Source organism: Pseudorca crassidens, chromosome 3, assembly GCF_039906515.1.
Source record: "Pseudorca crassidens isolate mPseCra1 chromosome 3, mPseCra1.hap1, whole genome shotgun sequence".
In the NCBI taxonomy this organism is placed as follows: domain Eukaryota; kingdom Metazoa; phylum Chordata; class Mammalia; order Artiodactyla; family Delphinidae; genus Pseudorca; species Pseudorca crassidens.
Genome location: NC_090298.1, coordinates 83,765,720 through 83,780,138, shown reverse-complemented (window position 1 = coordinate 83,780,138; position 14,419 = coordinate 83,765,720). Strand labels below are relative to the sequence as shown.

Genomic DNA, 14,419 nt, shown 5'->3' with positions numbered 1-14,419 from the left:
ATTTAGCCCTCACTGTGGGCCAGGCCTTTTTACATGCATTTTCTAATTTACACTCCTCAACAATTCTGTAAGAGAGTGACCAATTATGATTCGCGTTTTAAAGATGCAGAAAATTTAAGTAATTTCCTCGAGGTCACACACACGGAGTTAGTGGCTGAGGTGGGTTTGAACCCAGCCAGAGGAACCCCAGAATTGTTTATAAATGATGATAATTTGTGTTCCAGTCTCAATCCAAGAGAGTTTGTTGTTCTTCCTTTTTTTTTTAAGAAAATGCTTTATCTGAACATAAAAGGCATAATCTTGGTGTAAATTAATACAAATGTAAACAAATATTGATTCACACTTGTTCCAAAATCTATATATGCCCCTGAAACTATAAAGACAAATCTGAACACCCTTATTTCAACAGTGATGTCTGGAGGCTCCTCAGCTGGAAGACATTTTATACTACTTTATGTGCCCTAAAATACGTATGGGAAGATTATAAAACAATTTTAGGAAAACAAATTATTTCTAACAGATATGTGTAACTTCTCAAATATAGAACCTGGCACGATGTAGTATATGTTAAATGAATAAATGAATGGATTTTTTTTTCGTCAGTACTTTAGGAGAACACTGAAAGTTATTTCAGACTATAATCTGTTTGACACAGTAGTATATTGTTCTGATGATCAGTTCTCATAAAACCATCTCCAAAACATGGTATATTTTATATTCAGAAACTTACTTTCATTCTGTTCTGTCTGAAATCTTGTAACCTTTTCAGAAGAATGCCTTGTACTTGCCCTTTGCTCTGAAAGGTTGTCAATGTTCTTTAGCCAAAAGCAGTAAAGTTCTGATTTGCCTTTAAATTTATGAGGCTCAAGGCTAGCTCTCTTGAGGGGCATTGTGTCCAAATTGCCTCCCTCCCTGGGTGGTGCTTTGTTCTCCCATCCTACCCCTGACTCATCACCCAATCAAAACTTCAGTCAGTTCTTGAGTGTCACAAACACCCAATAAACCAATTCACCAGGTAGTTAATGGCTGATAATAGCTTTATGTGTGGCCCCTCCTGATGTGTCTATGCCACCTAAAGACTCTGCCTGGGTACTGTCTTAATTCAGATCAGCTGTGGCTTGCAAGGACGTGGCTGAAGAGCGGAATCGGGGTGGGGGTAATGCAGAAGCCCAGAACAGAGCTCTTCCATGTTCTGTGAAGATCTTTCAGTCTACAAAGAAAAATGGCATGCTTATAAAGAATTAGGCGCAAATGTACCATAGATAGACCTTGTGATCTGAAAGGCCTTCTGAACCTGGGGAGTCAAGACACTCCATCTCAAAAGCCCCTTTTGTAAGTTACATCTTTGCCTCAAGCCTCCTTCCCAGAAAAATCACTTTAAAATGATGGCTGTCTGGAATTCCCTACCGGTCCAGTGGTCAGGACTCCACGGATTCGATCCCTAGTCGGGGAACTAAGATCCCACAAAGCGCAGGGCACAGCCAAAAAAAAAACAAACAAACAAAAATGATGGTTGTCTGGGAAAGATTATACATTGGTTTAAAGAGCGTCACCTAGCAAATAGTCAGTTTGAGAGAACAGGATACGTAGATTTGATAACAATAGAGTGGGTATAAAACAGAAACTACAAAGCCAGGTGTGCAAGAAATGCCACATCACCACTTTTCTTTAAATCCACTTGTTTCAGGCAGGGACTAACAGGGAAAATAGAGATCATTTCAAATTTTTGCAAAGACAGTTGATGCAAGGAATTGATAACACAGGCCACGGAAGAACTCAGAAGCTAAGCAGGGGTTGACAAGGTAATCCAGAAATTAGCAAGTGCAGCTCCTAACTGGAGAAACAAAGGGAAGAGGCAGGGTTACTGGAGCCCAGGGGTCAACCTGATGGAAGCTGTAGCCACAGAGGAAGAGACAGCTACTGCCAAGGAAGCCTTGGTTATGTAAATGCTCTGTATCCTGGTTGTGCTATTGAACTATAGCATAGTATTGAATATAGTATACTATATTGAACTATAGTTATATAGTATAGAATACTATATAGTATTCTACTGTAAATTACCAATGGGGAAATCTGGGTAAAGGGTATATGGATCTCTCTGTATTACTTCCTATAACAGCATGTGAACATAAAATAACATGTTCTTAAAAACTGAAGGAGTTTAAAAGCAACACATCTGCATATTTAGAACATATCTAGAACATATTTAGAAGCATAGCCAGGAAGAGAACAATATTAGTTGCCCCTAGGGAGGAAAAGTTGATGGCTGGGGAACAGAGGTAAGAGGTCAACCTTTTACTATATATTCCTTTGTATATTTTGAATTTTCAACCATGCAAAATTAATGCCTAGTCAAAAAATAAAATTTTAAATACCAGTTTTTAAATTCCTCAACCAATCAAAGCTTGATGCTTTCCAATTGTTAACAGTCTTGATTACACTATTACTTTCTATTCAGAAATTATATAAAGTGGCTTTTTTACCTTTCTAATCATTAACCTACTACACTAGTGCAATTTCTTGTTATTCCTGAACACTTAGCCAAAATCCTTATCTTTTTTAATTAAGAAGATTCACTTCTGTATACTCAATCTTTTCCAGAATAAAAAGAGTTTATGGAAAAATCTTTTTTCCTATTTGTTACTATTGCTGTGAACTATCTGCACATTTATGGGTCAACTGACCCATACCTACCTTGTCATCGAATTACTTTACAAGATACGATGTGATAAAATCGAGATAGCCTGGACTTTGAAATCATGCAGTCCAGGATTTCTAGCCACGTGACCTTGTTCAAATTATTTAACCTACCAAACCATATTTGCTTCCTCATCTAGAAAACAAACATAATAATACCCATTTTTCCAGATTGCTTTGAGTATTAATATCACCTATATACAGTACCTAAGACATGGTAGTGACTCAGAGCTAAAATTATTGAAAGCAAAAAGCTTAGATGCAAAAAACAGAGGTCCACCAAAATAAGGGTGGGAATATTTTATGGACACATATCTCAGAAAACAAGGGCAGGAAACAAAGTACAGCCAACCTTGTGGAACCTTGAAAGTTAGCAGGACCTTAGAAGTCTTTTCTCTCTGTCAGAGGCTTCATGGTCTGTGTCTCTGTTATATTCAGCTTCTCCTCCAAGAACAATATTGGGGAATAGAAGCTCACAAGGAAGTACCGGGTGCTATGGAAGTCTGTGGAAGGGGCACCTAATCTCACCTTGATGAAGCCACTTTTTAAGTAACACCATGATGATATTCATCTTATAGAGAGAGGACATCTTTAGAATATTTGAGATATGAGGTAAGGTCACATTTTTCTGTTATAATGTGGCAGATACATATTGTTTTCTGTAGATGATCCTCATGCTTCTATTTATAGTCATTGCTGGCTCTTTCATAGAAATTTTTTCACTGGTACCTATAAACATATGGTTTCTTTGAGCACAATATTTAAAACCACAGTTCTCTGACATCTCCAGCAAGTGCATATCCACCTTTCTTGTTCTGCTTGCCTTGAAAGTATTTATGGCATAACCCATTCATTTAATTGATCTTCTTTAGCATCTGTTTCCACTTCTAAAATGTAAGCTTTATGAAGGTAGATATTTTTATTCCTTTTATTTACTGCCATATTTCCTAGCCCCTTACATGTTCCTGGCACATATTAAGCACCTGGTAAATATTTGTTGAGTGGAAAAAAAGAATTCCTCCATTTCTCATTCATCATAAAGAGACCTCCTCATTGTTGTTTAGATATTTATATCTTAGTCTTTCAGAAATCTTATAATGTATTACGTTAATTCTAGATTTAATTCTCAAATTTCCTTTCAGAGATGTTCCTCTGAAGTCTTCAACTTTTTTTCATTTAATTTATTTGTTAACTCGGGCTATCCAATGAAAAACCACTTCTACATCTTTGGACTACCAATTATACTTTTTTCCAATTTAATGACTGTGCAGTTATTAGGTCTTTGAGGCTCAACTCCAAACCCAGGCTTCTTCACTCTGCTCTGCGATGCCTGGCCTCTGCAGACATTTCTGCTTTGCCTGGTGAGCTCTGCCAGGACTTTCTGATGAAGTTCTCTTGATATTGTTCTAGATCAAATATGTCATTGAAAATATATGATTGAAGATGATTTCATTTTCTGGATTATACTCTTTGGAGGAGGGGGATGGAAACTAGGGCAAAACAAATCCCTGTGAGGGGTGGCAATAGAGTTTTACTAAAAGGTGAGGGGTGCACATTGAAGGTAAAGAAAAAGAAGGCAGGAGAGCAAGACAGACATGGTAAATGGATGTCACCCAGGGTGTTGGTGGTGTATATGCCTAGTTACCTAGCAAAATGGTTCCCTCTGCAGGCAAATACTTTGTGATTATATGATGCTAAACATGTATAATAATTGTATCACAGTTTTCTTGGGGATCAGTCAAGAATGCACAGCACACAGACTCATCCCTCAACTTCACTCCTCCATCCCTATTCTAATATACATCACCAGAATGATGACATTCAGGACCATAATTCATCAGCACATGTCTTTCTCCTGATGTATTGTGTTTCATACCATCTCTTTGAAAGCGACACAGAATTCCTAGTGAGCAAAAACCCATAAATAATATTATAATTAAAAATAAAAGATTACTTACAAGGTAAAAAAAAAAAAAGACAGACATGGTGTGTGCCCTTAAATGGCCCTTTGTGAGGGGCTGAATTTGTCTTTTTTTCTTCTCTTGGACTAGGGAAACAGACATATTTGGGATGTAATATTAAAAGGTTTTTAAAATATTATTTCTGTTGTAATTAATTTTCTTTAATTACTCCCAATTCTTCAGGGAAAACTGTTTCACCCATACAGCCTTGACTGCTGGTGCTCTGGGGGAATTAGACTATACAGTAATAAAACAAGGTGTGGGATTTTCACATCACAGCCACATGTAGTGCAGCCCAGTACCCTAGCATGGAGCAGGGAGCTCTAGACGGCAGTAGCCAAAAGTGAAACTGGGAGCGGTGAAGAGGATGTAGTGTGGAGGAGTGGTTGCCAAATTGAGGCCCCAGGGGTGGATGTAAATTGAACCTTCTCCTTTGCAAATCTCATAAAGAGAAAGCAGAGTCTATAAAATGAGAGATTTCCACATAGATCACACTGGGTAGACACAAAATACCCCTACTCACAGCATGAAAATCACCATTGTGACTTCCCTGGTGGTCCAGTGGTTAAGACTTGGCCCTTCCACTGCAGGGGGCTCGGGTTCAGTCCCTGGTCGGAGGAAGTAAGAGCCTGCATGTGGCACGGCACGGCCAAAAAAAAAATCACCCTTAATAAAAGCAACCTGATTCCCACATTTGCATCCCCCCTTCTTATCTCAGGTGCTTTCTTTCATTACAAGTAAACTTCCAATGTCAGGGAATTGTCAGATGTGGAGCCACCTAACCAAATAAGACAACAAATCCATCTGAGCCCATTTTAACAGGTTAATTCCTATTAAATCGGTAGAGCAACACTGGTAATATGTTGATCTACATGAGCATCCACAGAGCAGTTCCATAAGACATTAAGCTGGTGTACATCAAATCAAACTTATGAATATATAGGTGATATTTCCTTGATATTTCTGTATTTTCATATTGCTTCAATAGGCACATGTGTTAGATGTGTTTCTGAAATGCTGAAGGTAAAGAATACATTTTTAAGATGCACCTTTTACTGTAAGTTTGCAGTTGCCATTTAGAAGTTTCCACAATAAAACATAACTCTTAACATTCACTACCCAAAGTATTCCGCCCTGGTTGATAACTGGCATGTGTTAAGTTCTTAGGTCAAACTATAATTTAGTCAAAAGGACAGTCAAATCACAGAACTTTCGTATACCCATTTCAATAATAGTACAAACGTTAATGTTGTTAATGTGTGCCACACAGGTGATTAACCATTTCTTAGACTTCTTTTAACTCTAAGAAATTTTTATATTGAAGTAATCATTCTACCTCAGTATTCAGCAGAATTCATGAATAGAAAATTCCCAGAGACAGAATCGTATAGATCTCAATGTTCACTAATCTCAGTGTCACTCTATTATTTATGAAAGAGATTGTCTTATTCCAAGACTGGACTCTCCTCTGTTGTACATGACAAAGGCTTTGAAATGTTGTTGCGAGGTATGTAGTTTTGAAGGATAAACGGGGGCTCTAAGAGTATTGTGCAGTTTCTTTTCTCTCAGACTATGCTACTGTTTGTGATTTTCCAACTATCAATATCAACTCACCCACTTCCTGGAAAAATTCACTACCCGAAGTCATACAAGATGAATTTGGAGTAGAAAGTCCACCTAATCACTTCTGAAGGGAAATATTTCTTCCTGGTAGAGAAAACCAATTTGACATTAGAAGCCTACTTATTTAGGACTTGGGTGAGAAATGCACATACCATAATAGGTTTGGGCAGATTATCAAGGTCCCCTTGTTGGCCCATTTGAACCTCTGTTCTGGGGAACCCTGAAGACAAGAGCCCTAAATTGTTCCCAAGCCTAGATTCCATTTCTTCAAGCTATACTTTCTGTTCTTTGAACATCTAACTACTTACTTGAAAAAGACCCCTGGCTGTCTTCCAGAGAGATCCTCTCTGTATTAACCTCTTTTACATCTGGCAGTTTCTGGTCTTTTAAGGAAGTGGTACATACACCCCCATCAACTTAGTGAGTTTAATCAACGTATTATCATGTTAAGTACCATTAGCAAACGGTTGGATGACTGTGACTTCCTTATAAGGTGCTGTGATTTTTGTACTATCACTTTATTGATTTTATTTTTTTATTTTTTATTTTTTTGTGGTATGCGGGCCTCTCACTGTTGTGGCCTCTCCCGTTGTGGAGCACAGGCTCCGGACGTGCAGGCTCAGCGGCCATGGCTCACGGGCCCAGCCGCTCCGCGGTATGTGGGATCTTCCTGGACTGGGGCACGAACCCGTGTCCCCTGCATCGGCAGGCAGACTCTCCACCACTGCGCCACCAGGGAAGCCCTATTGATTATTTTTGAAACTGAAACCCATTCCTAATGACTCATCAGCTAGAAACCATAAATCTGCACTTTGGTTCCTATGTTCCTCAGTAACAGCCATCTGAGACACTACATTTTTAACCAGATCATAGTTACCAGGCAAATGAAGGCCTTTGTTTCTCAGTGCTAAATCATTAGAGTCAGATAGAAAGAGTTTGTTCTTAAAATCACAGTATATGTGCTTAAGGTTAGTCCTTGAGTCAAACCTCGGGTGTGTTTGTGTATGTGTGTGATATCTGTGAGAGAATGAGAGAGAGTACATTCCTACATTCCTGGAGGAGTTGCTGATCATCTTTTCTTCCCTAAAACCTAGCTTACCTTTACCATATCTCTGTAGTCACATTTTTCCCCTTGTTTTTCTATTGCTGCATATCCTGGACTAGCAACATTCTTTGTTCCCTCATCCTGGGAACATACCTGTGACATATAATCAGTATCTTTGTGGCCCGGAATTTCTGCTTCCTCAAATCCCCTAGCTCCCAGGACATTCAGCATAGGACAGCTGAGCGTGGAACAGTTGCTCACCAATCCTTGAGGTCTTGTAAAAGTCAGGGGCCATAGGGTTTTTTTTCTCTTTTATCACCAACATCATTCTGTGCTGGTACATAGTGGGTGCTCAGTAAATGTTGAGGAAAGGAAAGAAGGAAGGAAGAAAGGAAGGACGGAACATTTTGAAAATGATTTGGCAAAAAACAAACAAAAAACTGGGCACTTATGCTTTAAGGCATCGTATAAGGAGGCTGGTGGCAAGGAAATCCCAATACTTACACAATCAGAAACAAGCCTTTGCCATTTTATACGTTTGTGGATAAGGAGAGGGCTGGGAATACTAACACCCATGAGGGTGGTGATGATAAAGATGATGGTGAAGATGATGACGACAATGATGATAATTCTTACTTAAAACACTGATTTTTAGCTGGGGGACCAAAAAGTGAGAAGAGAACAAAAATTTCGATTGGCTATAAAATGTTGCTTACAATCATTTACAGGAACTGCTACCTATCTAAGCCAGGTTACTTTGCAATATGATAATGATGATAAACACTATTAAATGGATATGATTACTTTTATTATAATTTTCTCCCATTAGGATATTATTCTATATATACTTCTTCATAGTTATCACACAGCATAACGATACGTTCATTCAGAATGTTATATGCTTATGACTTTAAAATAATCAGAAAATATGGCATCTATCCAAGGAAAAATATATTTTCCCTGGTCTTGTTGAATAAGTTGTTTCACTCTCATATTAATTATTCATGTCCTCAAACCAGGTTGGACTATCTTTATAATCAGCCTTGGTAAAGAAGGCTATTTTGTTTCAATTAACAGGCAAATTGATAGCTTAGAAAAATAACAATTTCTTATGAACAATATATCACCTTCATATTGCTTAACTTTTCTATTTTCTATATCATTATCTTTTCCTGTTTCCTTCTGGGAGAGTGCCTCAATCAAATTTTCCAATCTATTAATCAATTCCTCAGCTGTATCAATTCTACATTTTACTTCATCTATTGTATTCTGTATTTCAACTACTGCATTTTTTACACATATTTCCACTGTTCTTTTTTTTTTTTACATTTCCTTATGTTTCATATTGCTCATGTCTTTCCTTATCTGTTTTGCTATATTTTAAATGCTTATTTTGAGTCTTTGTCCCATCAGTTATAAAACTTATTTTTTTTTGATGGACTCTGCCATCTACTTTGCTGTTTTCTTTTGAAAGAGCTGTGCTCCCCAGCTATCCTCTTATTTTAACTTGTCAGTTAATATTCCCCTTGGGATATTCATTGCTCTGTCCAGCAATATATATGGGGGAAAGCTAAAAGTCCAACTTCAATCTGTCTCAGACCTGATGTTTGTGGGGTAGAATGGAGGTGTGAGCCTGAAGGTGGAGCAGCTTGGGTACCAGAAAACCATCCTAGTGTGTATCACCCATCCTGGAAGTTTGGGTGAGGGGGCGGGGAAGAGACATGACTATCCAAGGCTTATCAATCATCACAAGTTTTTGATGCTCCTAATCAGAATTTGTGCTGCCAAGATTTTATGCCTGAGGGCAGTTGCATTTACGTGGATTCTGGCACCACTGATAGCCCCAAGGCAAAGTAGAGAAAAATGATATCCAGAGCAAAATGCCCTAGACTAGGACCATCATCCCCTCACACAACAGCCCTCCATTTTCCCAGGAATTTCTGAGAGTTTCATGTCTCTCCTGATGTTTCTATTTCGGCTGGAGTTGATCTTGGGGGAGTGACTTTGTGGTACTTAATAATATAATGTCTTGACTGGAAGAGGTGATTAAAACCTGCCTTACTCAAACTCTGTAGAAAATCATTTTTTAGTGCTCCAGGTACTTCATGGAAATTGTTAAAATTTTGTATAGCCCACAGCGGTAAGATGCCTACTGCAACGTGCTGATAATTGCAATGTGGAACTTTTAGGTATGTAAATTGTGTTCCATGATTAAATATATTAAGGATGTGAGATTGGACATGGTAAATCAATACATACCACCAAAAAATGTTGCTATGTGTTTGTTTTATCTCTTCTATCTGAGCCACGTGATTGTTGTTTTTCCAATTTACATGGAGAAAACACTTTAAGATAGCATCATACCTGTTTGTAAGAAAACACTTTAAGATAGCATCATAGGGCTTCCCTGATGGCGCAGTGGTTGAGACTCCGCCTGCCGATGCAGGGAACGCGGGTTCGCGCCCTGGTCCGGGAGGATCCCACATGCCACGGAGCGGCTAGGCCCGTGAGCCGTGGCCGCTGGTCCTGCGCGTCCGGAGCCTGTGCTCCGCAACGGGAGAGGCCACAACAGTGAGAGGTCCGCGTACCGCAAAAAAAAAAAAAAAAAAAAAAAAAGATAGCATCATACCTGTTTGTAAGCCATCACCACCAATGGGATGGACATTTCACCACCCCAACACTTGGCAGAGAAAGAGAGCGAAAGGACAACTTCTATCTGCTCTTCCCGTGCCTTGGCACGGACACCAGCCACTGCTGCTCAAAGCTCATTGGCTACGGGTAATCGAATTTCCATGTCTGCCTACAGGGGGGCTGGAAAATGTTTTCTACATTCCTGGAAGGAGAGCAGAACGGGATACAAGTGACCACCAGTAATGTCTCTCACATGTCCTAAATGCCATGTCAATTATATTAATAATATAAGCTCGATTTCCAAGATGACATGCTGCTCAGATTCTCCTCTTATCTTCTTATTCTCTCTTTTTCCACTGGATTTACTTCTTCCATATCCCTTATAAATGTGTTTACCAGGGTTCGGCTACCTTTCTTATATGTGCTATCTTTCTTGTAGATTTAAGAATCATGCATCATGGTGTCTCTCATAGTTCCTTAACTGTAGAATTTTAATAAATTTTGAATGATCAATGAACTAAATGAAACATCAGCTCAAGGCTAAACAGTGATTTTAGAAGTTACATATTTGGCATGCATGTTTAGTCTTTCACACCGAATAGTAGAAATCTTCAGCCTTCCACCTCCTCTTTCTCATATTTCTTCCCTCTCCAACTGTTTTCACCTTAACACCTTAACTTTAATAGTTTTTTAAAAAGTATTAACTCTACAATGAGCTCTGTCCTTTGATAAACCAGAGTTTGTAAGTAATAACAGCATGAGGATATTCAAATTATGAAAACCTAGGTAAGAAAAGATAGTATTACTTTTTTTTTAAATGTCTTTATTGGAGTATAATTGCTCTACAATGGTGTGTTCATTTCTGCTTTATAACAAAGTGAATCAGCCATACATATACATATATCTCCATATCTCCTCCCTCTTGTGTCTCCCTCCCACCCTCCCTATCCCACCCCTCTAGGTGGTCACAAAGCACCGAGCTGATCTCCCTGTGCTATGTGGCTGCTTCCCACTAGCTATCAATTTTACATTTGGTAGTGTATATATGTCCATGCCACTCTCTCACTTCGTCCCAGCTTACCCTTCCCCCTCCCGGTGTTCTCAGGTCCATTCTCCACGTCTGCATCTTTATTCCTGTCCTGCCCCTAGGTTCTTCAGAACCATTTTCTTTTTTTGATTCCATATATATGTGTTAGCATACAGTATTTGATTTTCTCTTTCTGACTTACTTCACTCTGTATGACAGACTCTAGGTCCATCCACCTCACTACAAATAACTCAATTTCGTTTCTTTTTATGGCTGAGTGATATTCCATTGTATATATGTGCCACATCTTCTTTACCCATTCATCTGTCGATGGATACTTAGGTTGCTTCCATGTCCTGGCTACTGTAAATAGAGCTGCAATGAACATTGTGGTGCATGACTCTTTTTGAATTATGGTTTTCTCAGGGTATATGCCCAGTAGTGGGATTGCTGAGTCATGTGATAGTTCTATTTTTAGTTTTTTAAGGAACCTCCATACTGTTCTCCATAGTGGCTGTATCAATTTATATTCCCACCAACAGTGCAAGAGGCTTCCCTTTTCTCCACACCGTCTGCAGCATTTATTGTTTGTAGTTTTTTGATGATGGCCATTCTGACCAGTGTGAGGTGATACCTCATTGTAGTTTTGATTTGCATTTCTCTAATGATTAATGATGTTGAGCATCCTTTCATGTGTTTGTTGGCAATCTGTATATCTTCTTTGGAGAAATGTCTATTTAGGTCTTCTGCCCATTTTTGGATTGGGTTGTTTGGTTTTTTGATATTGAGCTGCATGAGCTGCTTGTAAATTTTGGAGATTAATCCTTTGTCAGTTGCTTTGTTTGCAAATATTTTTTTCCCATTCTGAGGGTTGTCTTTCTGTATTGTTTATGGTTTCCTTTGCTGTGCAAAAGCTTTTCAGTTTCATTAGGTCCCATTTGTTTATTTTTGTTTTTATTTCCATTTCTCTAGGAGGTGGGTCAAAAAGGATTTTGCTGTGATTTATGTCATAGAGCATTCTGCCTATGTTTTCCTCTAAGAGTTTTAGAGTGTCTGACCTTACATTTAGGTCTTTAATCCATTTTGAGTTTATTTTTGTGTATGGTGTTAGGGAGTGTTCTAATTTCATTCTTTTATATGTAGCTGTCCAGTTTTCCCAGCACCACTTATTGAAGAGGCTGTCTTCTCTCCATTGTATATCCTTGCCTCCTTTATCAAAAATAAGGTGACTACATGTGCATGGGTTTATCTCTGGGCTTTCTATATAGTATTACTTTTTATTTCCTGATATTAAACCACTGAATGACTATTTTCATTTTTAGTTGTTTCCAATTAGTGTTGCACAAATAATGCTAACTTCAATGCCAAAAAATTTTGGAAATAGCATTTATTTTATTTAGCATCTTGAACTAGGAGCTATTTGAGACTGGTGTTTTTCATAAATAGTAGCAACTCTTAGGGCTATAGGACCAAAACAAAGTTACTTTTTAAATATTGGAAGACATTTTCACTAAAAGTCTTCTACATGAATATGAAAGTAATTTGAGAAACAAGATTGCTCATTGATTCATTTGTTTTCATTGATTCATTTTTTTAAAATCTTTATTGAACACCAACTGTGCATTAGATATCTTATTAATAAATTGACTTTGTGATCTCTGACATCCAGATACCAATGAATAGTTTCCAAAGAATCTATTTAATCCCTAGATGGATGTAAATTTTTACATCTCTGTATGTTATATGTCTGTGTGAATCTATATATACATACATGTATGTATACATATGTGCATATGTGTCTCTATATATTTTTAGAGACTAAGGCAGATGATTGTGGCTCTCTTCTTGCTGTTTTGTCCTTGGGTTTCACCGGCCAGAAAATTTTTATTCTTGCCTTTATGTTTGTTTTTTGTTTAGTCTAAATATGTATCAAAGGGAAACTGACTCTATATGAAATTAGAGATAACATTTTTACTCTATGCCAAACATTTTCATAGAAAAAATTTACATAAATCAGATTCATTTTCAAGTAACATATATTGAGTGCTTACTGTAAGTGCCTACGATAGTGCTAAATGCTTTTATATCTTTTATGTTTTATAAAGAGCCAGAAAACAGTACCTGATATACAACAAATACTTTATGTCTGCTATTATACATTTTTACAGATTTACTCAAGTATAATTAAAATACAAACTGCACTTATTTAAAAAGTACAATTTGACAAGTGTTACTACATGTACACACTTGTGAAGGCATCCCAAGAATCAGGATAATGAAGATATCCATCAACTCCAAAAGTTGCCTTGTGCCTCTGTCATCCCTTTCTCCCACACCTCTCTGCACTACCACCTGACCCCCCATCCAGGCAACCAGTGATCTGCTTCTTGTCATTAGATTTGTTTTTATATCCTATAATGCTATGCACATGAAATGAAAGTATGATTTTGGGGGGGGGGGGCTTGCTTTCTTACCCTCGTAATTATCATAATCATGTGGAGATTCATTCATACAGCTGCATGTATCTACAGTTGGTTGTACTTTAATGCTGAATTGTATTCCGTGGTATGGATATATCATAATTTGTTTATCTATTCACCTATTTATAGACTTTACAAATAAAGCTGCTATGAACACTCATGTTCAAGTGTTTGTTGCATATGCTTTCATTTATCTTGAGTGGATATCTAGGAGTGAAATGACCAGGTCATATGATAGACATATGTTTAATTTTTAAGGAAGTTGTCAAACTCTTTTCCCAAAGTGATCATACCATTTTACATTTCCACCAGCAGTGTATGAGGGTTCCAGTTGTTTTGCTTCCTTGACAACACTTAGTATAATCAGTACTTTTAATTTTACTCATTTTAACAAAGGTGTAGTGGTATCTCATTGTGGGTTTAATTTACAATTCCCTAATGATTAATGATGTTATATATTTTTCACATGCTTATTTAATATCTATATATCTCTTTGGTGAAGTATATATTAAATATATTGAAATATTTTGCAAATCTTGGTGGAGATTAAAGGAGTGTTCTTTATACTATTTTTTGTTTTGCAATATTTTAAAAGTCTGAAATTATGTCTGAATAAAAAGGTAAAAAATAAAAAAATTATAAATATGGTCACAATAATTATTACAAATGTTAATAAATCATCTTTATATATATGTATATATGTAAAATATTAAATAATACTTTAAACCCCAAAATGATGTATGAAGAAATAGAAACACAGAAAACTTCTCATCCATATAAGTGGGCTGAGTCAAAAAAGTGCAATTTCAATCTTGACTTGCATAATTAGAGTCCTATTTGTTCAATGCAAGTACAAACAAGAAGTGAAAACCATACAAATCACTGTAGAAGACAAAAGCCAAAGAACCATATTCCTTATATTAAAAGACGAAGAACACAGAACATGGCACCAAAA

General features: G+C 37.4%; 1 long non-coding RNA gene across 1 annotated transcript in view; it reads left to right on the top strand.

The window, feature by feature from the left end:
• The window catches only part of LOC137221539 (uncharacterized), a 29,182-nt gene that overhangs the window by 615 nt on the left and 14,148 nt on the right, over positions 1-14,419 (top strand). The gene's annotated exons all lie outside the window — the stretch shown is intronic.